At 46.1% G+C, this 26424-nt stretch overlaps 1 protein-coding gene across 1 annotated transcript in view; it reads left to right on the top strand.

Annotated features, from left to right (window-relative positions):
• The first annotated feature begins 8499 nt into the window (after positions 1-8499).
• LOC144680307 (trace amine-associated receptor 4-like) overlaps positions 8500-26424 on the top strand; it is a 28435-nt gene continuing 10510 nt past the window's right edge. The window contains exon 1 of the mRNA XM_078541290.1: positions 8500-8625. The gene's annotated coding sequence lies outside the window, so the exon portion shown is untranslated. The remainder of the gene's footprint in view (positions 8626-26424) is intronic.

The following is a 26424-nucleotide window of genomic DNA, read 5'->3' on the forward strand; positions in this document are numbered from 1 at the left end:
CGTATCGTCCCAATCCTGCCTCATTAATTATGCATTCCCAGGAAACACGACGTTTCCATGGTGGGCAGGCTCTCAATTGCCCACCACGCCATCACCTCGCTGCCTCATCACTCCAGGTGCCATATTTAAAATTCAGCCATGCGTACACCTCTCAGTTCTTCCAGCCCGCCTGCTACCTGCTGCAAATAAGACATAGCTCCGAAAGGCAAGAAGACTGCAGCCCCCAGTTTAATGACGCTTCTCTTGAGCGACTTTTGGACACAGTGGAGGCCCACTGTGATGTCCTCCACCCCCGTTCTGGCCGCAGGAGGGGCAGCAACATCTCTAATCCAGCATGGGAGGCGGTGGTAGCGGTGGTCAGTGCCAATGCCCAGCAAAAGAGGGCAGCCACCCAGTGCCACAACAGGATGAATGGTCTCATCCGTTCTGCCAGGGTAAGTCAGTCTTCTCATCACCGTCAACTCACACACTCACAAATTCATCACACATCCACAGGGATCTCACAGGGACAACACCACTAACTCCCACACACACCCTCACATCTCCAACAGACTCATATCCTCTCGAGCTCACATCCTCATCCTGTCCATGTCTCCGCTCAACACACAAACATTCCATGCAGTACTATGTATCCTGCTCACACTCTCTCCATCTATTTTCATGTAGGAGATGCTGGCTCACAACAGGAGGGAGAGGACCGAGAACCGGGGCGGAGAGGCCCACATAGGGCCCCTCACTCACTTTGAGGAGTGTGCCATCACGTTGATGGTGAGGGTGTGAACCGTGCCTATGGCGACAGTGAGGGCGGTGGCAAACACCCTCGTAAGGATCCTGCACCACATCATCCCTCTCTCAACACAAATGTTTTTGACTTTACTGCCATGCATTAATTATCTCCATTTTGGTTCACAGGGAGCTCTGCCAAGAGACCGACACCCTCAGCCAGCCAGTCACTCAGCTCCATCCACATCCTCACCTCCAGCCAAGAAGACTCCTCCTTTATTGAAGAGCTGGAAATAAGAAGCCTGGAAGACCCGTCAAACCGCTTACCGCACCCTCCACCAGCACAGCGACACACACCTCAGTGGGACCTAGATCAAGGACAGGCTTGGGTTCACAATCTGGTGGTCAGACACGTCTCCATAGCAAGAGGAGGCAGATTCTCCCCAGCACTTGGAGGGCTGCTGGGGAATAGGCATCTGCGAGGTCCGAGTCAGATGATGAGCCTCTGGATTTGGCTTTTCAACTCATCCTGGAGAGTCGGTAGAAAGCAGGGAAGCATCATGTAGCGCTGTCGAAAGCCCTCAACTGAATGGCACACGAGTTGGAGGAGTGCGTTCGCATGATCTCTGATGAAGTGGTGCCCGTATGTGCACGTATGGAAGTCTCCAGGGGAGGTTGACAGATGCCATGGAGACTCTGGACCAACAGAACGTGGAGATGTGTGCAGACCCGCACTCCAACACGGGAGCTATGGGTGAGTTCCTGCAGTGGCGACGCGAGAGGGAAATGGGGCACCTCAACGTCCCCCCAGTTGCTCCTTCCCCTCAAGGAGTCCAGTCAATTCCCTCAAGCACCCAAAGGAAGGAATAGTGGCAGCTGGTCACCCCAGGTCATCCACTCAGCAATCTCAGAGGTTGTCTGCTCCCTCTGAGTCCCCTTTGCCTGTGACCCCCTCAACGTCATCCTCTGTCACTGCAGAGTGATCAGCTGGTCCACAAGAGGACAGCCAAAGCAAGCCAGGGCCCCCAAGGCCTTGGATCTCCCGAGGACCCACCCCAAAGGTATGAGAGGCAACAGGGCCGACCCTTGCATAGGCTTTGGATGCCAGGGTAGCACCTAGAAGTCTAAGGCATTCAAAAGTTAAGAAATTCTGGTCACAGTTGGTTGCATGGGTGAACACATTTTGTCACTTTACAACTTGGAAATATATTCACTTTCACTGAACAATGTGTAATGGTGTCTTTCAGCTTCATTGACAGGCTTTGTGAGTCCAAAACAAAAACAGAATTACCTGGAAAAACTCAGCAGGTCTGGCAGCATCGGCGGAGAAGAAAAGAGTTGATGTTTCGAGTCCTCATGACCCTTCAGCAGAACTGAAGGGTCATGAGGACTCGAAACGTCAACTCTTTTCTTCTCCGCCGATGCTGCCAGACCTGCTGAGTTTTTCCAGGTAATTCTGTTTTTGTTTTGGATTTCCAGCATCCGCAGTAGTTTTTTGTTTTTATGGCTTTGTGAGTCCTCCCACTGCATCCCCCTCACTAGCTGTTTAGCTGCACACAGCTGGCCCGCAAGTGATTCTGGAGGGAGAAGTGTGTGTGTGGCAGGGCCTTTTAGAGACTTGTGCAATCATGCTCCCATGCATGTTGATCCTTCCCATATCACATTCATCTCAATGTCCTGAGAATTTTCAATGCTGCATGCTGGGGTTCATTTTCAGTTGTCCATCTGAGCCGACCTGCACCTCCGCCCACCTGTAAAGAACCTACTTTTATTCTTCTTGGATTGTGGCTTTAAAAATTACCATGGCTGCAGCTGAAAGACATGTTCACTGGAATAGGATAAGGAATATCTACAGTGTTGCTATCCTGGAACATAGTGTGCCATAAAAGAACAGGATGGTGCTGGAAAGGAGCCCTGGTCTAAGGGAAACTACCTGATGACAGCATTTTACTTGGCTCCTGACCAGGTGGCCAGGGTTTTGTGTGGTAACAGTACAGGCAGTTCAGCTCCTAGCCTGCAAAGAGGGAAGACCTAAAACCTCTCTCTCCTGTGTTTGTAAGATTCCAATAATTCTGCCATTGTAGCTAGCTATTCCTCACATCTCTGTAATCTACTTTCTCTGAAAACCCCTGTCAAGAGGGAAAGGGGAAAAATCACCAGAAGAGACATTGAAAAGCAAGCTTTTCAACCAGTGACCCACCAGTGCTGGGAGACCACCTTGTGAGATCAACAACAAACTGCAAGGAATTTGGAAGACATCAATCAAAATCATCTAATCCTGATTGGTGCCATTGAACTGTTTTGTCTCCTCCTTTAAATCTATGCTATGTGTATCTTGTGTGTGTGTGTGAGTGTGTGAATAGGGGTTTAAGAAGGGGTAGAGTTCAAGTCAAATAGTTACAAGTAAGCAGCTCGTATTTCTTTCTTTTGCCACTACTTAAAGACAATTTGTTCAATAAACAGTTATTTCCTTATTAATTTTACAAACCTGGTGCTCGTATTCTGTTAACCTAAATTAAACAGTTAGGTAGAATTCGGGAAATCTGGTGGTTTGGTCAAACTTTTCACATTTGTTGTGGCTCGGGGAACAGTGGGGTTTGATATTACAGCACACTATCCCCAGTGAGTCGTGACGCCACCCACTGATCACACTCCCATGCAGCACCTGATCTTGCCCACCATGACTCTCGTTTCACTTTCAATTTGACAAGCATGGTAGTGCTACAGTTTTTCTTTTGCTCTCCCATCCTTTCCCCTCCCCCAGTTACCCATTTCCTTTCCCTAATCACTGTCGACTCCCCCTGGCATCACATTCTGCCTCCTCTCTGTAACCTACCAGCCGCAATCCTTTTCTTTCTGGAATGTCTAGGTGAAGGTGCACGTTCCCTTCCTTCCTGATAATCTCACTCCCATCCACATTAACCTCCCTGACCTCCTCCTTCTCACTTCCAAGGCCCATGTCTGCCTCCGAGTCCCCATCAACCGCCCTCATCATCCCTTGTACCAATACTGTTGCTCCCTCACCCTCCCACCCTACCGCCTCGCTCTGGCCTCGGTCATTCTCACCATTCCCTCATAGCATGCTCATCCTCAGTTCGCTCCCCAAGAGGCAGTCATGGACTTATCAGAGCCCTCCCTTGCACGTTCACATGTACATCCCCCCCCACCTTAATCCTTTCCCCTTCCTGACTCCTTCAGACACCCTTGCATCTTCCTCCTTACTCTTTCCCCCTACCCAACTCCTTCCTCCACTCTTACTTCTTCCTCCACCCTTACTCCTTCCTCTCTCTGGAGTCCTTCTCCTCTCCGCACTCCTTCCCCCGCTCTCTGGATTCTTCACCACCCCCCGTCCACACTCCACCCCTTCTCTGCACTCCTTCACCACCTGTCCCCACTCCTCCCCCCTCTCTGGACTCCTGCCCCCCCTGGACTCCGCCTCTTACACCTTCTACCTCCCCTTACACTGACCTCCTCCGTTGCCATCTTCTCCCCCATTAAACCCTCCTCCCACCCGTCTCTCCCCAACCTCACAAACTCCCCCCCGTCACCTTTGATCCCCCCTCCCTACCTCACACACACCCCCCCCCGACACATCTTCCTCTCCCAGTCAATCGTAGACCTTCCTCTCCCATCCCGTCTCCCCCTCCCCAACCTCTCAGTACATCTTCCTCTCCCAGACACAGCTGGACTTCCTCTCCACCCCCTCGACGATTATCCGTTGTAAGCCAACCCTCAATGGTGACTTTCCAACTTCCATGAGCTGCTTCGCGGTGGAGCCATGTCCATGAGAATCCACCCAGCATGACATGGACTTTGCTCCAGTGTGCCATTGGTGGCGGGCTCCAGCACCTTCTGCTCCTCAGATGTCAGCGATGTGAGTAAGGCCCTGGTGGTAAGCCCCGACTTCTGTACGTCACACTTGTCTAGACGCGTTCTGTACCAGCATGTTTTCCTGATGATGTGGGCAGATGATCCAGCGTGGGGGGGATGATTCTGGCGGGCTGGGCTTATAATGATATGCAGATGTGAGATTCCCAACGTCCAACAGCCGGAAACGCGGCCTGCCATTGACGGGCAGGGCGGGCGATTGCAAACTGGTTTCACAGAGTCGTGAAACTGATTTATGGCCTTCTCGCTATTTTGTCCGCTCACTCCACCAAACACGCCTGACGCCAGCGGGCACGGAAAATTCCGCCCAATATCTCTGCTATTTCCTCATCCCCATTATACTTTCTCCTGTCTCTGTTTCTAAAGGACCAACATTTAATTTAAATACTCTCTTCTTTTTTATAAACTTTTAAAATGTGTATTCCTGCGTAGTTTACTGTCATTCTATTTTTTTCAATTTTACCAACTTTATGGTAGCCCTTTGTTGGTTTCTAAAACATTCCAAATCCTCATACTTACTACTATCCTTTGCAAGATTATAAGCCTTTTCTTTTAATCCATTGTCTTCAACCTCCTTAGTAAGCCATGGATGGATCTTTCTTGCTGTGTTTTTGGCTTTCAATGGGACATACTTTGAATATTTTGAGTTGTTTCTTTAAATGTTTCCTATTGTTTATTTAATGCCATATCTTTTCATTATTTACCCAATCAACTTTAGCCAGCTTTCTCCTCATTCGTATGTAATTACCTTTGTTTAAGTTTAAAATTTTTGTTTGGGAGTCTAACGTATCGCTCTCAAAGTTAAAATGGAATTCGATTGCATTATCATCACTATTTCCCAGTGGATCTTTTACTATGAGATTACTAATTTACCCTGCCTCATTACACAATGGTGGTGGTGGTGATATGTTACAATTCACTCAGAGTCCAAGTTGCTATGGCAAGAAACACAGCATGTTTTAGTCTAGAGTTATGAATAGCGCTGGCAGAGGCTCCAACTCTCTTTCCCTCATATGGAATGATAAATTAACCCTGACTGACCAGAAATCTCTACCACTCTTACTACCTGCCATTGACATATGTTGGAAGAATTTGCAGGTCAAGTCAACTTGTTTGGCCATATTACGAGCGCACCAATTGTGGCACATGAACCTAGAGCTTCTGGTTCACAGGCAGGGACACTACCCATTGCACAATGCAAAGTCTAAAATAGCTTTATCCCTATTTGGACCCACAACGTATTGCCCCAGGAAGCTCATGAAAGCATTCTACAAAGTCATCCAGATTACCTTTGCCAATTTGATTACTCCAGTTTATGTGAAGATTAAAGTCACCCACAATTGTCACATTGCCTTTTTAATATGCTCCAACAATTTCTTATTTAATGTGCTGTCCAATGGTATAACTATTGTTAGGGGGCCTATAAACTTCTCCTAGCAGAATTTTCTATACCTAATCTCCACTCATACTGATTCTACTTCCTGATCTTCTGAGCCAAGATCTTTTCTCACTAATGTTGTTATGTCATTCTTTTCTCAGGGCTACCCACCTCCTGCACCCACCCCCCACCCTTTTACCATTCTGTTACCTTTTTCAAAATGTTGTGTACTTTGGAATGTTTATTTCCCAAACTTGGTCAACTTGTACCCACATTTCTGTAATGGCAATTAGATCTAAACAATTTATCTCTATTTGTGCCAATAGTTCACCTGTCTTATTGTGAATGCTTCATGCATTCAGATAAAGAGCCTATTTTTTTTACTACTATTATTTGCATGGACCTTATTTGCAGATGCACTATTACTGCTAGACTCGCTGCCCCTTCCTGTCTCACTCTGCTTTTCTTTACTTATATTGTTACACTGTTCTATTGCCTCAACATTTCTCTTTGGATTTCTAATTCTCCTTTCGCCCGCGCCCTTCCTCCTCTCTGTTAGTTTGAAGCATTAGTCACAGCCCTATTTATACGATTCACCCGGACACTGGTCCCAGCAACTCTGCAATTAGGATGCCTGGGCATTTAACTAACAATAGTGCAGAACCTTGCAGATTCACACTTACTTTCCTGAGTGAACAGCAAAGACGGTGCTTGCACATCCATTGCCCAAATATGGGATCCTGGAGTCACATGAGCTGGTTGAGCTATGTGATGTTAGGGTAGCACCAAATAAATATCTTCCAGCATACCTAGGGGGTGCACCTAAATGCAACCTTATCCTCTAAGAACACACAAGGGTCACACAAGCATCAGCCAGCAATGAGGGGCATATATGAAAAGCAGTGCTAAAATCTATAGCTGGAACTTTGGCTGTGGAATTGCAGTTTTAAAAAAAGCACATGACAAATCGAATAAATATCAGAAAACCTTAAGTGTCATAGAAGTTATTGAAGCAGAAATAATGCTTAACGATTGAAAACCTGTTGTCAAATGAACTCGTACCACAATCTCACATTGCCTTATACATGGACAGAGGCAGTGAATGCATAAGTAGTACAGTGATAATTAGAATTTTTCTTACAACTCATAGCATGATATTGAATTGAGATCCACAGATGACGATTTAATGCACTTTGAATCATGGGAAAAAGACAGATCAAGTAGGGCAAATAGTTCTTGATCGCATAATTTGTTTATTTAAAAATTGAAAAATGCAATCATGTACTGTTATGAACTACAGAATACACACCTATAATTAACCATGAAAACTGCAAGCAACAAGCATTTGAGGAAAGAAATCACATTTTCAGAGAAGAGAGTGTAATGTGGTTTTCTGCATGAATACTGCAATTTGCATAAAAGATTCTAGAAGGAATAAAATGCTGGCTTTTGAGTGATTTTAAATCAGTGGGCTGACAAATCCACTTTATCATAAATTCTGTGGGTAAAAATAAGTTACAGCTGACTTGGTGAGCATGATTAACGAATGCATCCAGCAGAAACGGGTAGGCCCAGGTGTCATAGGAATCAATCCTTGGCTCTCATTGTAATAATAGTGGGGAGCTGTTGGTGCCTGTTATGCATTGAGGCATCGTGACCATTTGCTGGAATCTAACTTGGAGTATTTGCCTCACTAACAGTAATCCTCAAGTAGATCTTGGGAGAGATGTGGAAAACAGGAGTGGGAACTGAGCATTGACCAGCAGCAGCATGAATAGTACTGTGGAGCTGAGAGGATAACTGATCCTCATAGAATATAGTTTACATTTTTGCTGGCAGCCCATTAAGGCCTGGTATCTACTCTGCCCTGCACTGCTGAATTTCCTAAAGGGTTCCTGAGACAGGCAATAGTGCCCTCATTTACATAGGTTTTGTACAGGTGCCTGGGGAATTCATTAATATGGCATCTGACCAGATAATCTGTTTTAGTCGTGTTGGTTGAGGGCCAAATGTTGGCCAATAGCCCTGTTCTTCTTTGAATTGTGACATGAGCATATATGAGGCCTCGATTTATCTAAAAGGAGGGATCTCTTAATGGTACAACACCACATTGAAGCCTCAACCTAGATTATACACTCAAATCTCTTGTGCAATATGTGTTTCTAACTCAGAAGCATGAATACTCTCACTGAAGCAAGGTTGCTGCTTAATAAGATGCTTAGTGGATTCATAATATAACAGCCCACCATAATGTTATGTAATGATTAATTAATATCTTCTGGTTCTTGTGACTCTCTCTTTTATGATATAATCATTTAAATGTTCAACAGCCACACAACATCCTTCAAAACACTAGGAAGGTTATTTGGGTCTCTTATGGAGCATAAAAAAATCTTATTGGCTGGGCTATTCTGTGTCATCAAGACTGGGACATAAGACAAATACCTTAATCTCCTTAAAGTACTTCTACCTGTCATTGAATAATTGCATTGGTTCATATACACATCCAGAGAAATGACAAGAAATAACCCATGTGAACATTAAAATTAGACTGGTGTTAACAGTATCTGGTTATGCAGTTCAGATCCTGAAAACAACCTTCAAGGAGAATGTCTGTAATGATAACATCAAGAAAGGTACTGATGGTTTTATAATTAGCATTTATAGAAAATTAAGGAAGTTAATAGTTTATCATTTTTTTTCTTATTATTGTGTACTGACCTATTGTGCAAAAAACTCAAATACATGTTAAACTATTTCAAATTCTCTTCTTCGACCGTTCTTTCTTGTGAAATATTGAGTAGGTACTGTGCATAATTACAGATTGTGGAAATGTTAAACAAGGTATAAGATTTATTCACTGCAAAACCTATATATTGTATTTTTTAGCGGTTACTTCGGTCCTCAGTAATTTCAAAAAGTATAGGAAAGTATCAAACCAATATGTAGAGAAAATCTGAGCATTTCATCCATAAGAGGATTAAAAATGAATTAGCTCAGGAGATACTCTTTAAATACTACCAAGTGCCGCATCTACATACTTATATATAGGCTCTTTAAACTGAAAGCTGCATTTTTCTTCATAGATATCTATGTGCTATATATTACAACTTACCTAAAATGTCTGAGAAATGTTGCTCAAGTGCAATGCTATTTTAGTCAAGATCATGTAAATACTACTTAAAAACGTTTATCATAATAGCAGTAAACAAATTCAATGCCAGAAAATTTAAGATGTTTGCTTCACAATATAAACATAGAGTACATGCTGTACTTTTTAATGTTATATTGAATGCTTGCTGTATAAATATGTATGAAGGATGAGGAGGGATCAAATGGCTCCTTCTTTTCCTTGTCTTCATTTAATTGTAACAGGGATTTTTGAAAAGGATACACTTGCCATTCCAGTGCGTGTTTAACTGTTTATGTGGTGTGATCATAAAAGATGCAATCAGGCAAGTTTTCTTGAGTTTTAACAAAGAAAGAGGTTTGGTTTATTATGCTTTACCCAGTCTAAGTATAAAAATAATAAACTACGCTCAGCTTTTCGCGCACACATGCACAAGCTCGAAGTTCACACATGCATACAAATAGATTACAGAGTGGGGAAGGATAGATTAATTGAATTAGCATCTAGAGAAATAAAAGGGGTACAAAGCCTGTGGAAGTTGGTGACTTGTTTAGCTTCAGGCTGAATTTGGTGCTCTTGCGACTTTCCCTCGGTGGTCCCAATGCTTCCAGTGTCATGGTGATTTAAAGATGTAGACGACTGATTTGGCTGTTCTCCTAGAATAGTAGTGTGAGGTTGATTTCCTTCCAGAAGCCTCTGTCTGGAGCAGGGTCATCCCTGGGTGTTCACAGTCAGCAAACAGGGTTCAAAGCGTACAAGGTGGGTTAGAGAGAGAGAGAGAAAGGAGAGACCCCGCTTGGGCCTCTCTCAACATCATCTCAGCCACTTGTCCTCTTACTGCAGAAAAAGCAGTAGCTTAAACACACAAAGGGTGGACCTGTCACATGACAGTCATCCAGTGTTTCAAGCATGGTAGCTACTAATGCATCCCCACTTTAACTTAATCAGTTCACATCTGGGAATGCCCCCTCTCAGTCAGGGTTCCATTGTTCAAATCATTGGGTTTAAAGCATATTCCCATTGTGGTTTAATGAGCTCATGTTTGGGAGCCCCATGCTGAATATCCGATGTGATTGCCTTCATGCCTTGCTAATGGGGACAGGATATGTGGCTCACTCATATTCTCCTGAGGTCATTGTCCTTGATAGGTCTTTGCAGACGTGGTTTCTCCATCTCAGTGGATTGGAATGTGGAGAGTACAGTGATGAAAATTGGGTATCCATCTTTAGCTGCAAGCTCATGTCACACTTAGGGCGGAACTTTCCAGCTCCGTCGCGGCAGGGGCGGGGCCATAAAATGTGGCAAGACATTGATTTAGGCAGGACCATAAAATCCTGCCGGCTTAAAATTCCACCCTTAGTCTTTGCTTTATAAAGTCTATATTTTTAAAAGTTCAGTTCAGGTTTCCAGCTAGTACATTAAAAAATCATTATTTGACATAAAGTATGTTTTCATGACAAGGAATATGCAGTTTTAATATAAAAAGCCAATAATTTAAATTGATAAGAGGGTATATTTTTTTTATCAATCATATATTAAAATTTAAACCTATGTAATGTGTTGCATTGAAATCTGCTATGTAAACCTTGCATGAAGTTCAATGTTAAAGTGCCAGCACTTAACTGTAGCTATTACCTTTATACAAATTAGTGCTCCAATCAGAAGTCCAGTGTTAAATGACCAGCAATGATTATCTGCCAAACCGCTAGGTGGTGTCATTTTATTTTTGCTACAAATAATTTAAACGTTAAACAAATCTGGCAAGTTTCTGAGTGATGAAAATTCTAATGTACAAAATATGGTTTTGAGTCTATTTAAAAAGTCAAATAATTGCTTTTTTACAATGGCATGAATAAATTGTCTGATATTACCTCTATTAGGTAAGACCTAATTAGGTCACTCCTCAGTTTTCTTTACTTCAAGAGATAAGAGACCCAGCCTGTCAATCCTTCCCTGATATGTATACCGATGTATTTCTGGTACTATCCTTGTAAAACTTCTCTGCACCCTCTCTCATGCCTCTATATCCTTTCTATAATATGACGGTCAGAATTGCACATATAATTTTGTGTGGTCTAACTAAGGCTCAATACAAGTTTAGCAAAACGTATCAATTTTTCAATTCTAACCCAGAAAATAAACCTTGCTCGATGCTTGGTTTACTTTGTTCATGGCCTTATTAATCTGTGCATTTTAGTGATTAGTGGGGGGAGACAGTGGTGAAGTGTTATTGTCACTGGACTAGTAATCCAGAGGCCCAGCCTAATGTTCTGGGGTTCAAAACCCATCACAGCAGCTGGTGGATTTTAAATTCACTTAATGAATGAATCTGGATTTGAAAGCTAGTCTCAGTAATTGTGGCCATGAAACTATCATCAATTGTCATAAAAATCCATCTCATTCACTAATGTCCTTTAGGGAAGAAACTCTGCTATCATTTACCTGTCTGGCCTATACGTGACTCAAGATCCACAGTGATGTGATTGACTCTTAACTGGCCTCTGAATTGGCCTAGCAAGCCATTCAATTAAAGGGCACTTAGGGATGAGCATCATTTGCTGAATCGTCAAAAGCATGTTTTACAGAGGAAACAGCTGATAAACGATACACAGACTTGCAGTTTGTTAAGGACTGAACAGAATTAAGAATAGGTAACTTGAACTTTATTGTTGGTCTCTGTCAAGCCAACTTGTTCGTTTTAATGCAAACAGTTGCAGAGACTGCAACTACACATGTGGAAGAAGTGCTCCCCTAGTGTTGTGGCACAAATAAACACAGCCTTTGAAGAAAAGCTAAGCAAATTTTAAAAAGTTTTATTCAACTAATGCTGATTTTGAGTTTGTTGTTTGAAGTAGAGAACTTGTGTGTGTCTATGGGCTGGATTTTTGAAATCATTTGGGTTCCCAATGTCATTTCCTGTGATGGCCATCTTCACCAAAGTAGGGGTGGGGGAGGATAGGCCCGCAATCATGCCCAATCCCTGAATAAAGCTGTTAAGGAGCTCATTTATAATAAGTTTGTTAATGGGTGAAGTTTGTATTTTTGAAGTTTGTAGGGGGTGCATGGGCTGCTCGTGTTTTCTGGGACAGACCAGCTGAATGCAGGGCATAGGCAGACAGTCATGGCAACCCTAGTTGGGGGGCAACCTTGGCCCCATAAAAGGATGAATGGAGCAGCAGGGGGCTCAGCCATCGATAAAAAGATACTCTTGACACAGGACAGGCAGTGGAGAGAGTATGCAGTAAGCGCGCAGGCAGTGCAAAGGGGCATCACTTTGCTGGCATCGAAGGGGCATAAGAGCAGGAGGCAAGGCTGTTAAGGACAATTGGGTAGCCATCTGACCACAAGGAATGCTGCAGCTGGCAATGAGGGCATGACTTTCAGATATTGGGCTCAGTGGTGATGAGGAGAAACACCCTTCACGGGAAGGGTTAAACACCAGGTTTCAGGAAGACAGTGGGAGGAGTGAGGGTTAGGAAGGACATGAAGGCTATTTCCTCAGCAAAGGATCTACCGGTGAAGACAAAATTACCTGGAGATGACCAAAAACCAGTGCTGCAGGAGACTGCGATGCTCCGTACTGAAGGCAACAGAAATGGATGCCCTCTTCACCGATGACCTTACACCTCACAGCAATGGTCGCCATGTCCTCCCAATAGCCATCAATGTCACAATGGCCTTAAACGTCTTCGCTTCTGGCTCCTTCCAAGGATCAGCTGCGGACCTTAGTAGCATCTTGCAAATAGCAGCACACCATTGCACTCACAGGTTACTGATGCCCTATTTGCCAGAGCTGATTAGTACATTCAATTCACAACAGATGTGGCTTCACAAGGACGGAGGGCTGTGGGTTTTACCACCATTACTGAATTCCCCAGGTGCAGGACATCATCAGTTTCACTGCAGTGGCCACCAAGGCACCAAGTGACCACCTAGCATGGTCCATCAACATGAAGGGTTTCGAGTCCTCCAAGGTTCAGCTGGTCTGCAGCCACATCAGGAGCTTCCTGTGTATGTGTGCTGGCTTTCCTGCCAGCTGCTATGACTCCTTAATCTTCCTTAAGTTCAAGGTGATGCAGCTCCTCACTCCAAACGCCAATGTTTATGGACAGATACTAGAGAACAAGGAACATTCCTTGAAGCAATGGCTACTGATCCATCTCCGAGAGTCCCAGACAGAGGACAAATGCAATACAACAGCAGCCATTTGCTCACCAGGACTACCAATCAATCAGAGCATTAGGCTGCTCTAGCTGGATTTCCAGTGCTTGGACCAGTCAGGTAGGGACCTGGAATATACTGTTGCAAGAGTCTCATTTATTGTGGTGGTCTAGCTGTACTCTCCATAACATGGCTCTCCAGAGAGGAGTAGACCTTGAGGATGATGAGGCCCTGGGAGGACACATTGGAGGAAGGTGAGGGGGAGGATGTGGAAGAGGAAGTGGAGGCAGAGGGAGAGGCTGCAGAACACCGAGATATTCTAGCTGCACAGCCAGATAGCTCGGCACAGCATGGGGCACAAAGGTCTCGCTAGGATGTCATGAATGTCAGGAAACATCTTATTCGGGAGCGTTCAACTGAGGCCCTTGGACCCAGGATAAACGGCATGGTATGGAACTCACTCTGAGCTGCCTGTGCTAACACATCCATTAAAGATGTAGTCTGGAACTTTAAACTCTTCCTATCAACAAGGAATGCACATCTGCTGAGGGATTTTGCCATCACTGTTGAGGAATACTTGATCTCCTTCAGCACCTCATGCCTCATTCCCTGTTCTATCGTCAATAAAAGCAGTCTCCCACATGTGGCTCCAAGTGTCTTTATTTACATAGTGCTTAGGAAGAAAAACTGTGCATAGTTTATTTTTCTTCATTCTTTCATGGGATGTGGGCATTCTGGCAAAGCCAGAAGTTGTTGCCCATCCCTAGTTGCTCTTGAGCTGTGGACTGCTGGGGCAAAAGGCAGTTAAGAGTCAACTACATAGCTGTGGGTCTGGAGTTCTATGTAGGACATCAGTGAACCAGAGGGGTTCTTTAACAACAATCAATGAGTTATCACAGAGACTAACTTTATAATTCCACGTTTATTAATTTTATTTAAATTCCACCAAATGCCATGGTGGGATTTGAGCCTATGTCCCCAGAGGATTGACCTGGTCCTCTGAATTACTAGTCCCATGACATAATCCAACAACAGATCTAGCAACTCAAGACTGGGGAACCATGAGGCACTGTGGGCCATCAGTGACAGCAGAATTGTACTCAACCACATTCTGTAACCTCATGACCCAGCATGTTCCCCATTCTACTATTACCATCAAGCCAGGAGATCAACCCTGATTCAATGAAGAGTGCAGGAGGGCATGCCAGGAGCAGCACCAGACATACCTAAAAATGAGGTGTCAACCTGGTGAAGCTACAGCACAGGACTACTTGAGTGCCAAGCAGCATAAGCAGCAAGCAATAGACAGAGTTAAATGATTCCACAACCAAAGGATCAAGTTCTGCAGTCCTGCCAGATCCGATCACGAATGGTGGTGAACAATTAAACAACTCACTGGAGGAGGAGGCTCCATAAATATCCCCATTCTCAATGTGGGAGAGCCCAGGACATCAGTGCAAATGATAAGGCTGAAATATTTGCAACAATCTTCAGTCACAAGTGCCAAATGGATGGTCCATTTTGGCCTTCTCTGTAGGTCCCAAGCATCATGGATGCATGTCTTCAGGCAATTTGAATCACTCCACGTGATATCAAGAAATGGATGAAGGCACTGGATACTGCAAAGACAATGGGCCGTAACAGCATTCCAGCAATACTAATGAAGACTTGTGCTCCAGAATTTGCTGCATCCCTAGCCAAACTGTTCCAGTAAAGCCACAACACCGGCATCTAGCCGGCAATGTGGAAAATTGCCCAAGTATGTCCTCTGCACAAAAAGCAGGACAAATCCAACCTGGCCAATTACCAACCTATCAGTCTACTCTCAATTATCAGCAAAGTGATGGAAGGGGTCATCAACAGTGCTATCAAGCAGCACTTGCTTAGCAATAACCTACTCACTGATGCTCAGTTTGGGTTCCACCAGGGCCACTCAGTTCCTGACCTCATTACAGGTTTAGTTCAAACATGGACAAAAGAGCTGAACTCCAGAGGTGAGGTGAAAGTGACTGCTCTTGACATCAAGGCAGCTTCTGACTGAGTGTGGCATCAAGGAGCCCTAGCAAAACTGGAGTCAATGGGAATCAGGGGAAAATTCTCCGCTGGTTGGAGTCATACCTAGCACAAAGGAAGATGATTGTGGTTGTTGGAGCTCAATCATCTCAGTTCCAGGACATCACGGCAGAAGTTCCTCGGGGTACCATAGAACCATAGAAAAGTTACAGCATAGAAGGAGACCATTCGGCCCATCTTGTTCATGCCAGCCCGAGGACACCCAGGTGCCCTTTTTAATCCCACCTTCCTGCACCTGGCCCATAGCCCTGCAGCTTACAGCACTTTAGGGGCAGATCCAGGTACTGTTTAAAAGAGTTTAAAGTTTCTGCCTCTACCATCAACTTGGGCAGCGAATTCCAGACACCCACTACCCTCTGCGTAAAAAAGTTCTTCCTCATGTACCCCCTACACCTTCTGCCACTTATCTTGAATCTATGTGCCCCGGTTCTAGAATCCTCCATCAAGGGAAACAATTTTATCCTGTCCACTCTATCTATTCCCCTCATAATTTTGTACACCTCAAGTGTAGTTTCCTAGGACCAATCATCTTCAGCTGCTTCATCAAAGACCTTCCTTCCATCATAAGGTCAGAAGTGGGTATGTCCACGGATGATTGCACAATGTTCAGCAACATTCACAACTCCTCAGATATGGAAGTAGTTCATGTCTAAATGCAGCAAGACCTGGACAATATCCAGGCTTGGGCTGACAAGTGGCAAGTAACATTCGTGCCACACAAGTGCCAGGCAATGATCATCTCCAACAAGAGAGAATCTAACCATTGCCCCTTGACATTCCATGGCATTGCCATCACTGAATCCCCCACTATCAGCATCCTGGAGGTTACCATTGACCAGAAACTGAACTTGACTAGCCATATAAATACTGTGGCCACAAGAACAGGTTAGAGGCTAGGAATCCTGCGGCAAGTAACTCACCTCTTGATTCCCTAAATCCTGTCCACCATCTACAAGACACAAGTCAGGAGTATGATGGAATAGTACCCATTTGCCTGGATGAGTGCAGCTCCAACAACACTCAAGGAGCTTGACACCATCCAGGGCAAAGCAGTCCACTTGATTGGCAACCCATCCACAAGCATTGACTCCCTTCAGCACCGATGCACAGTGGCAGCAGTGTGTACCATCTACAAGATTCACCACAAAAACTCACCAAGCCTCCTTAGACAGCATCTTCAAGCCCACGACTACGACCATCTAGAACGACAAGGCAGAAGACACATGGGAACACCACCACCACCTTAAAATTCTCTTCCAAGCCACTCACTATCCTGACTTGGAACTATATTGCTGTTCCTTCACTGTCGTCGGGTTAAAGTTCTGGAACTCGCTTCCTAACAGCACTGTGGGTGTACCTAGACTACATGGACTGCAGTGGTTCAAGAAGGCAGCTCACCACCACCTTCTCAAGGACAATTGGGGTGGACAATAAATGCTGGCCCTGACAGTGATGCCCACATCCCATGAACAAATAAAAGAAAAATTAGATTCTTAAGGCCCAGAAGGTAAACAAAAATGCTAATGGAATACTGGTCTTTATATCAAGAGTTTTGGAAATCAAAAGTGAGGAACTGATTCTTCAATTGAACAGTCTTGGTCAGAACCCATCTAGAGTATTGTATTCGGTTTAGCGCCTCAAGAAAGATATACTGGCCTTGGAAGGGGTATAGCGCAAATCAGGATGATACCAGGGCTTTAAAGGTTAAATTGAGGACAGGTTGGGCTTTGCTTTTATTCCTTTGAGTTTAGAAGATTGAGGGGATGATCTAATCAATGTTTTTATAGTTATTATCAGGTTCAATGGGGCAGAGCAATTATTTCCTCTGGTGGGGAATTCTAGAACAATAGGGCATAATCTTCAAATTAGAGCTAGGCTACATTGGACTGAAACCTGGAAGCACCTTTTCACACAACAGGTCGTGGAAATCTCAAACTCTATTCTCCAAAAGCAGTAAATGTTGAGCCAAATAAAGTTTTAAAACTTGGGTTTTCAAATACCTCATTGTCTCTTCCAGCCCAATAATTCTCCAAGACAATGTATTCCTCTAGCTCTGGCCTCTTGTGCTTCCCCAAAGTCCTTCACCCCCTACCATTGGTAGCTGTGTCTTCACACATCTAAGCCTTAAACTCTGGAAACTCCTTCACAAATTTCCACTTCTGTCTTCTCCCCTCAAAGCACAAATAGCATTCCATATGACTGTTACCGTGGTAAACTGACCCTCCTCATCCTTCTCGAACTGTCTGCAGCCTTTGATATAGTTTTCGTCCAATTCCTCTTTTCCATCATCCAGTTGGGTGGGACTGCTCTCACCTGGTTCCATTCCATTCTACCCAGTTACAGCCTAAGCGTCACTTGCAATGGTCTCCCTTCCTCTCCCAGGCCTTTACTTTTGGTATTCCCCAAGGATCTATCTTTGGTCTCCTCCTATTTCTCATCTACATGCTGTTGCTTGGTGACACCATCCAAAAGCGCGTTAGGTTCTATATGTTCGCTGACGACAGCCTGCTCTACCTCCCCACGACCTCTCTTAACCCCATCACTGTCTGATTTGTCATGTTGCTTGTCTGACATCCAGTACTAGAAGAGCAGAAATTTCCTTCAACTCAACTTGGTAAAACCCAAACTATTATCATCAGTCTCTAAACACACCCCATTCCCCAGCCACTGCCCAAGGCTGAACAAGACCATTCACAACCTTGGCATCCTATTTGACCCTGATATGAGCTTTGAACCTCATATCTGCTCCATCATCAAGTTTGTCCACATGCACCTCCATAACATGGCCCATTTCTGCTTCTCCCTTCTGCTGCTGAAACTCTCATCCATATTGTTGTTACCTCTAGATTCAATTAACTCAATGCTCTCCTGGCCGGCCACCCACCTTGCACCATTCATACACTTCAGCTCATCAAAATTCTGCTGCTCACAGCCTAACTCGCACCAAGTCCTGTTTACAAAATATTCTGGTTCTCACTGACTTACATTGGCTCTCAGCCTGACAAAACCTCAATTTTAAAACTTTCATCCCTGTTTTCAAATCCATCCATAGTTTCAACCCTCCCTATCTCTGTAACCTCCTCCAAACCTACAAACTCCTGAGATGTCTGCACACCTCCAATTCGGATCGCTTGTGCACCCCTAACTATAACCTCTGCACCTTTGGGGACAATGACCAGCTGGAATGCCCTCCCTAAATCTCTTCATTTCTCTATCTCTCTTCTCCTCCTTTAAGACACTCCTTAAAACCTACTTCTTTGGCCAAGCTTTTGATCACCCTTCCTAATGCACCCTCTTCTGGTCAATTTCTGTCTAATTATGTTCCTGCGAAATCTCTTGGGATGCTTTACTATGTTAAACGCGCTACATAAAACCAAGTTGTTGTTTTTGTTGTTCATTGATTTTTGTTAGGTAGTTGCACCAAGGGATATGGAAAATATTTGGGGAAAAAGAGTTCAGCTACAGAGCAGTTATGATCTAATTGAACAGTGGAACAGGTACAAGGGCAGACTCCTGATCCTCCATTTCTATACCAGTTGAAGCCTTTTCTCCCAAGGCAAAGGACCAGCTGGGCTGATCAAGGATCAACTTCATAGATTTCATAGGCTAACTCAAGATTGCCCCTGGTATGTTCCGAAAGTGGTTTTCAATTTATTTGGGGAATAGAAGAAGTGTCCCCTCCATGCATGTTGCAGAGCAAGATACAAGGAATTAAAACCCAGTAATTCTGTATTCTACCACATTTTTGCTCATAGTGTGGTGCAGTTTTACTCGCAAATGGAATTTCCAGCTTAGAATGTCTTTCCTCATTGTAATTTATGTTAATTTTTTCAAAAAGGACCCAGGAGTTGAATTTTGAAGATAAAAAAAACTCTATCCTTTTTTTGTTGATAGTAAGTTTTGGCATGGCAGATTTAGACAGTGACGTACACATTATTACGCAGATATGCTATATAGAATTTTAATGCCTATACATATACACATGATATTTATATATAGATAGATATTATTGAAAAGAACATTGGACACTGGCCTACAGCAGCTACTAAGTTGCTTTTGTGAAGGCCCCAAGCCACTTTATGGAGACACAAATTCTATGGAGTTCTCAGAGATAATGGCTAAGGTAAGCCCCAGATTGAAACTAGAGAGAGGCCATGTGACCCAGCTCTTGGTGTAAAATATACTGGATTTGAGCTAACAAACAGAGATTGCCACAGCAACAGTTGGGACAACAGCCTTACACCTTCTCTCTCTGAAACCTCCCCCCTTAGCAAATCTGAACCCTGTTGGTGGTTTGAAAACCCAACAGTAGACGTCATTGCTGCAAACTAAGAGTTCTTAAAAGAGAATTCCAATTCAACATCAGGGTCTTCAAGAGAAAAGAGAATCAGCCATGACTGCAGAGCAACTTCTTCAGTGAGAAACCAAAGTACCAGTAGCAACCGTGAAATGTGCCTCTCTCGCTGTGAACAAGCATTTGGACAATCTGTGAATATTTTTTTCTGACTTTACCTTCTTTTTACATGGAGATGTTTTAACATCTGATACTGTGTAAAGTTTTATGTCTTTTTATGCATGCCTGGGGAAGTTACATGTGTGCTTTTGGTATTAATGGGAAGTTGGGCATATTTGTCCATTTTAAACCTTATTATTAATAATTCCTGTATCTTTACCTGAGTGAGTTTTAGTAATAAAAGTAAATCCTTACTTGTTAACTCAGGGAACCTGACTAGCTAAATTATTACACTGAGCTGTATACAGTTAAGTACATATTGAGTTGTCGATATCACATCTTCTTTAAAATTCAAACTCTGTTATAACCAATCCAGGAGTGGGACAATGGATGGATGAAGAGAGATACAGACAGAGACAATGCATTTTCTCATTCAAATTTGCTTTATTTTTAAATAAAGAAGCAAATTAAATTTTGATAACAAACAAAGCCTTTGAGGGAAATTGATGTGGGCAGGATGTAGAAATAGGAGGAAGGAAAATAAATTGCTGGTGAGGACAAAGCTGCTTCTGTCCTCTAGCCAACTACCCTGAGGTTTAAGGTTGAGATAAATGACATTGAAGTTATCTGAATGTGAAATACTTGCAATGTCCATATAATAGTTACAACTGATTAATTCAGGTAACTTCCCTCATGCATTCGCTATGGCAACACCTCCACCAATCAAAGTCCACTTGCCAACCAATCAGCAGCCCCTTCTCATGCAATATGAATTGTTATTCACTTTGAGATTTGGGACGGAATTTTCCAACCCTGGCACCAGCAGGCATTGTTGTGGGCATGATGGGAAATTTTGGAGAGCTGTTAAAAGTCAACAGCTCTCCAAATTTTCCTGTCCCATCCGTCAGGAAGATATAATAATTTCCGTAATGTTATTGAAATTTATTATAAAGTAGAGTAACAGTGGGGCCTGTGTCTGTGTGTGTGTCTTCCCTAGTGGTTTTGGGGAACACCAAAGATGCCCCGCTTCTCGGCCTTTTGGCTAAGATCAAGTGTTGCAGGGGCGACACCATGGTCCTGCCAAGGCAAGGTCGGGATGGAAGGGCGATAACCAATCGCAATCCAAATCCATACCGTGGGTTACCTATCACCGTCCGAGTCACGGTGAACCACAGCGAAGGAGGATCACCTATGGATCGGGGCTTCTTCACCAGGAGGATCCTGTTGAAGGCGTGCGGCTTCCAAGCTACGGAGATCTTCACCCTGCACGACTCCCGCAAAGGTGGTTATTTTGACGTCACGTTCAAGCGGGTGGCAGACTGCGTCCGGCTCCTGAGGGTGTTCGAGGAGAAGAGAGACCTGCCGGAGATGAAGATCCTGACGGCGGAGCCGCACTTTTCTCTGCCGTTGCAACGGGAACGTGAGGTGATGGTGCATGTGTACAATCCCTTCGTCCCTGTCGCCGACGTGGTCACCTTCCTCACCAGGTACTTCGATAAGGTGGGGAGCGGCACCGAGATTCGAGACGACTTGGGGATCTGGACAGGCAAACGCCTGTTTAAGGTCACGCTAAAGACCGATGGTAAGGGAGCCATTTTCCACCCTCCCTCCAGTTTCGCCATCGGGGGAAACCGGGGCTACCTGGTCTACGCTGGGCAACCCAAGCATTGTCGCTCATGCGGCAAGGCTGGTCATGTGGCGGCCAACTGCAGCGCCTCCCTCTGCAAGATCTGCAAACAGGAAGGGCACCAGACAAAAGACTGCAAACAGGCCAAGTGCTGCAACCTGTGTGGCGAGGCAAGTCACCTCTACAGGACCTGCCCCAAACGCTGCCGTACTTACGCACAGGCAGCCAAAGCCGACCAGGGGGAAGCAGAAGAAATGTTCCGTGTCACTCCAACCACCAAGGCCCCCAGGGAGCTCAACGGGACAAAGGAGGACACAGAGAGAGACAAGGTGGAGAAAGAGATTGAGGCAACAGAGAGCCAATCAACAGCACTACCCCCTGAACCTCCCAGTCCTCAGGACAGCGAATCAATGGAGGAGGAGGCAGCAGTGGAAAAGCAGCAGGGGGAGTGGCGGACGGTGAAGAACAAGAAAAGTAAGAGGGAGCGAAGAAGAAGCAAAGGCGTTTCCCAGAGAAGCGGCAAGAGGCGTCTCCCATCCGACACGGATGACAAGGGCAGCAGCTCTTCGGATGATGAAGTGCCAGAGCGGCACCGACAGAAGAGGCGGCAAAGCTCCAGGGCGTTGGAGGACGAGACACCCGAGCTCCAGAAAATTGGAGACAACAAGGAGACCAGCGCACCCCAACTTTGCCTGCAACCTGAGGAGGCCAGTGCACCACAGCCCCTGGAATCTGGGAGCAGTGAGGCAATCATCGCACCCCAGCTCCAGGAAGCCGGGAACAGCAACACCCCAGAGGGGGTGAGTTTTGGAGAAGCTTCTCCAGCAAAGGTCATCTCAAAACCCGCTCTCTACGTGAACCTCCAGATGCCACCGGAGCAGAACACGGCCAAGGAGATCTACCTCAGCCCATCCAAAGTGAAGGAATTTGAGCTCACTACGGGTATGAAGGAGCAGACTAAAGGTCTGGGACTCTCAGAGACAGTGGGTTTGGTAGGAGAATAAATGCTTTAAAATGGGTTTAAAGATTGTATCCATAAATGTGCGTAGCATTAAATCTACTACGCGATGTGTTGCGACCTTGGACTACCTAGCCAAGGTCAAAGCTGACCTGTTGTTTCTGCAGGAGTGTGCGATACCGCACCTCAGCTCCTACAGGCAATGGTCACGATGGTGGTCCCACGGGCCATCGATCTGGTCGGGCGGAAACGACTCTCGTTCCTCCGGCCTGGGTATTCTGCTGCGGGGAGGCAACTTCACCGTCTCCGAGGTCAAGGAGGTGGTGGGCGGGCGACTCCTCGTAGCAGACGTAATGTACAAGAACGCTCCACTCCGGTTAATTAACGTGTATGGCCCGGCACAAGGGGCTGAGCGGCTGGAGGTTTTTCAGCAGCTCCCACTGCTGCTGGCGACCTCCAGGCCGGTCATTCTGGGCGGGGACTTCAACTGCATCATCGATGCGGCTGGACGATCCGGCAGGGCCGGAAGCAGATTGGACGCTACGTCCAGATCCCTGATGGAAACAGTTAAGGATGCCAAGCTGCACGACGTCTTCAGCAACCCTGCAGACGGAGCGCAGCGTAGATACACCTGGTCGCGGCCAGACGGGTCCATTCGTTCCAGGATAGACTTCCTGTTTGTGTCCCGTGCATTCACAGTCAGATCCACCGAGGTCAAGCCGGTGTTCTTCTCTGACCACTGCCTCCTACTGGCGGACTGCCACTTGGAGAAGGACCTGAGGGTGGGCAGGGGGGCATGGAAGCTAAATGTGCAACTGCTGACCCCAGAGAACATTGAGGAGCTCAAGAGGGATTACAAAGGTTGGAGAACCGTGAAACCCCTCTTTGAGTCCCTGACACACTGGTGGGAAGTGATCAAGGGAAGCATCAAGAGGTTTTTCATCCGCAAAGGCACCCAGAAAGCTAGAAAGGAACAGAGGGAAATGTCCCGACTCCAGAAAAAGATGCAGAATCTGCTCCGGCTGCAGTCGATGGGGGTCGATGTCAAGGAGGAGCTCCAAGAGGTGAAGGGCCAGCAAGCCTCGCACTTTGCCTCGGAGGCCTCCAAGATCATCTTCCGTTCCAGGGTCCGCTCCGTGGAGCAGGATGAGACGTGCTCACGTTTCTTCTTCCAAAAGGTACACAGAGAGCGCTCTGTGATCAGCAGCCTGAAGGAAGAAGACGGCTCAGTAAAGTCATCACGGTCCGACATTCTGAGGATCAGCAAATCCTTTTATGCCGGACTGTATGACGTGAAGCCCACGGACAGCACGGCCTCCCAGTCCTTCCTGTCCTCTATCACGGAGGTCTTAGACCACAGTACGCGGGAGAGCCTAGACAAACCGCTAACTCCTGATGAACTGACTAAGGCCCTTGAGTCCTTCGAGAAGAGTAAAACTCCCGGAAGCGACGGCTTGCCGGCGGAGTTGTATTCGGCTCTGTGGGACTTGATCGGCCCAGACCTGCTAGGAGTGTACGAGAGTATGCTCCTGGCCGGTAGTATGTCAGAATCCATGAGGAAAGGCATCATCACCCTCATCTACAAGCACAAGGGGGAAAGGGAGGAAATTAGAAATTGGCGACCCATTTCACTGTTGAATGTGGACTATAAGATTCTGTCCAAGGTCATCGCCAATCGGGTCAAATCCGCTCTGGAATTGGTGATTCACCCTGACCAGACCTGCTCTGTGCCAGGCAGGAAGATCTCTGACAGCCTGGCGCTGCTCAGGGATACGATTGCCTATGTACAGGACAGGGGTGTGGATACCTGCCTCATCAGCTTGGATCAGGAGAAGGCCTTTGACAGAATATCGCACACCTACATGGGGGATGTGCTCTCCAAAATGGGCTTTGGGGAGGGAATTCGAAATTGGATCCAACTGCTCTACACTAACATCAGTAGCGCAGTCTCAATCAATGGGTGGGAAACAGATAGCTTTCCGATTAAATCTGGAGTCAGGCAGGGCTGTCCTCTCTCGCCTGTCCTTTTCGTGTGCTGCATAGAACCCTTTGCCGAGTCCATCAGGAAGGATCCGGGCATAAGAGGAGTGACGATCCCAGGCAGTGGAGGCACTCAGGTAAAAGCCTCCCTGTACATGGACGACGTCGCCGTCTTCTGCTCGGATCCGCTGTCGGTGTGCAGACTGATGCACATCTGCGACCAGTTCGAACTGGCCTCGGGAGCCAAGGTAAATCGTGGGAAGAGCGAGGCCATGTTCTTTGGGAACTGGGCTGACCGATCCTTTGTCCCCTTCACTGTCAGGGCTGACGGCCTGAAGGTGCTGGGGATATGGTTCGGAGGGACCGGGGCATGCGTTAGAAACTGGAAGGAGTGAGTGGCTATGGTGAAAAGGAAACTGGGCATGTGGGAGCGACGCTCCCTCTCCATTGCGGGTAAGAACCTGGTCATCAGGTGTGAGGTACTCTCGCTGTTGCTGTACGTGGCGCAGGTCTGGCCCATTCCAGACTCCTGCGCGATGGCGATCACTCGAGCCATCTTCCGCTTTATCTGGAGGTCGAAAATGGATCGTGTCCGCAGGGACGCGATGTACAAGCCTCTAGATAAAGGGGGAAAAAACGTGCCCAACATCGCCCTCATACTGATGGCCACCTTTGTGTGCGGCTGCATCAAGCGGTGCGTAGACCCTCAGTACGCAAACACCAAGTGTCACTACGCGCTGAGGTTCTACCTGTCCCCGGTGTTGCGAAGGATGGGTCTGGCCACGCTGCCGCGGAACGCTCCAAGTAGTTGGACCGTGCCGTACCACCTGTCCCTGGTGGAAAAATTTATGCAGAAAAACACCTTTGACCACAAGTCCATCAGGCAGTGGTCAACACGTAACGTCCTAGAGGCCCTGAGGGATAAGGAGAGGGTGGACCCTGTGGGATGGTTCCCCGAGCAGACTGTCAAAGTCATTTGGCAGAATGCCTCATCGCCAGAACTTTCCAACAAGCACCAAGACGTAGCTTGGCTGGTGGTGAGAAAGGCCCTCCCCGTCAGATCCTTCCTACACGCCAGGAGGCTCACCCCCTCTGCACGTTGCCCTCGAGGTGGCTGTGGTGGGGAAGAGACCGTTGTTCACCTCCTTGTGGATTGTGCCTTTGCAAAGAAAGTCTGGAGAGAGATGCAGTGGTTGCTGTCGAGGTTCATCCCGAGCAGTTCTGTGACACAGGACTCTGTGCTCTACGGGCTGTTCCCAGGGACACACACCGAGACAAACATCGACTGCAGCTGGAGGATCATCAACTCGGTGAAAGACGCGCTTTGGTCTGCCCGAAACTTGTTGGTCTTCCAGCACAAAGAGTTGTCCCCGACCGATTGTTGCGGACTGGCACAATCCAAAGTCCAGGACTACGTGCTGAGGGACGCACTAAAGCTTGGGGCAGCTGCCGCAAAGGCGCAATGGGGAAGGGTCGCTGTCTAAGACCTTTCTACCACAGCGCACCGAGAGACTGGGAACTGTTTAGAGCCCCTCGGGCTGTACAGATCAAAATGAAAGGCTGTAAATGATTGTAATATTGTTTGCACTGATGCACCTGGTGATACATTTTGTAAAAGTTTAACCTGGATTGTACCCTTGTAATGTTGTTTTTGAAATGGTTTTGAATGTGATTGAAGATATTTTATGAATAAAGTATATTTTTACAAAAAAAAAAACCAAAGATGCCCAGGGGAGTCCCTCTGGCACATTCCCTGGGAAGGGTTTGCACAGCAATTGCCCAGAAGTGCTAGCTTCCTCTGGATAATTGCGCTGAGCCGGGAACCATTCGAAAATGCGACTTAAATCGCAAACTTCGGATGGTTCTGCCGGGGTTATACCAATTGTTGGCAAGAAGTTAGAAGAATTAAAACCTCTTCTACCTTCTGGGTAACTAATGTAAAGACCCAGATCAAGCCCATGGGACTGCCCCCAACCCCAACCTCCGACAACCGTACCTCACCCCCACACCAACCTCATCACTGCTCCCCACCGACATTGGATCCCTGCCCCCA

This window comes from Cetorhinus maximus, chromosome 5 (assembly GCF_964194155.1).
Source record: "Cetorhinus maximus chromosome 5, sCetMax3.hap1.1, whole genome shotgun sequence".
NCBI lineage: Eukaryota > Metazoa > Chordata > Chondrichthyes > Lamniformes > Cetorhinidae > Cetorhinus > Cetorhinus maximus.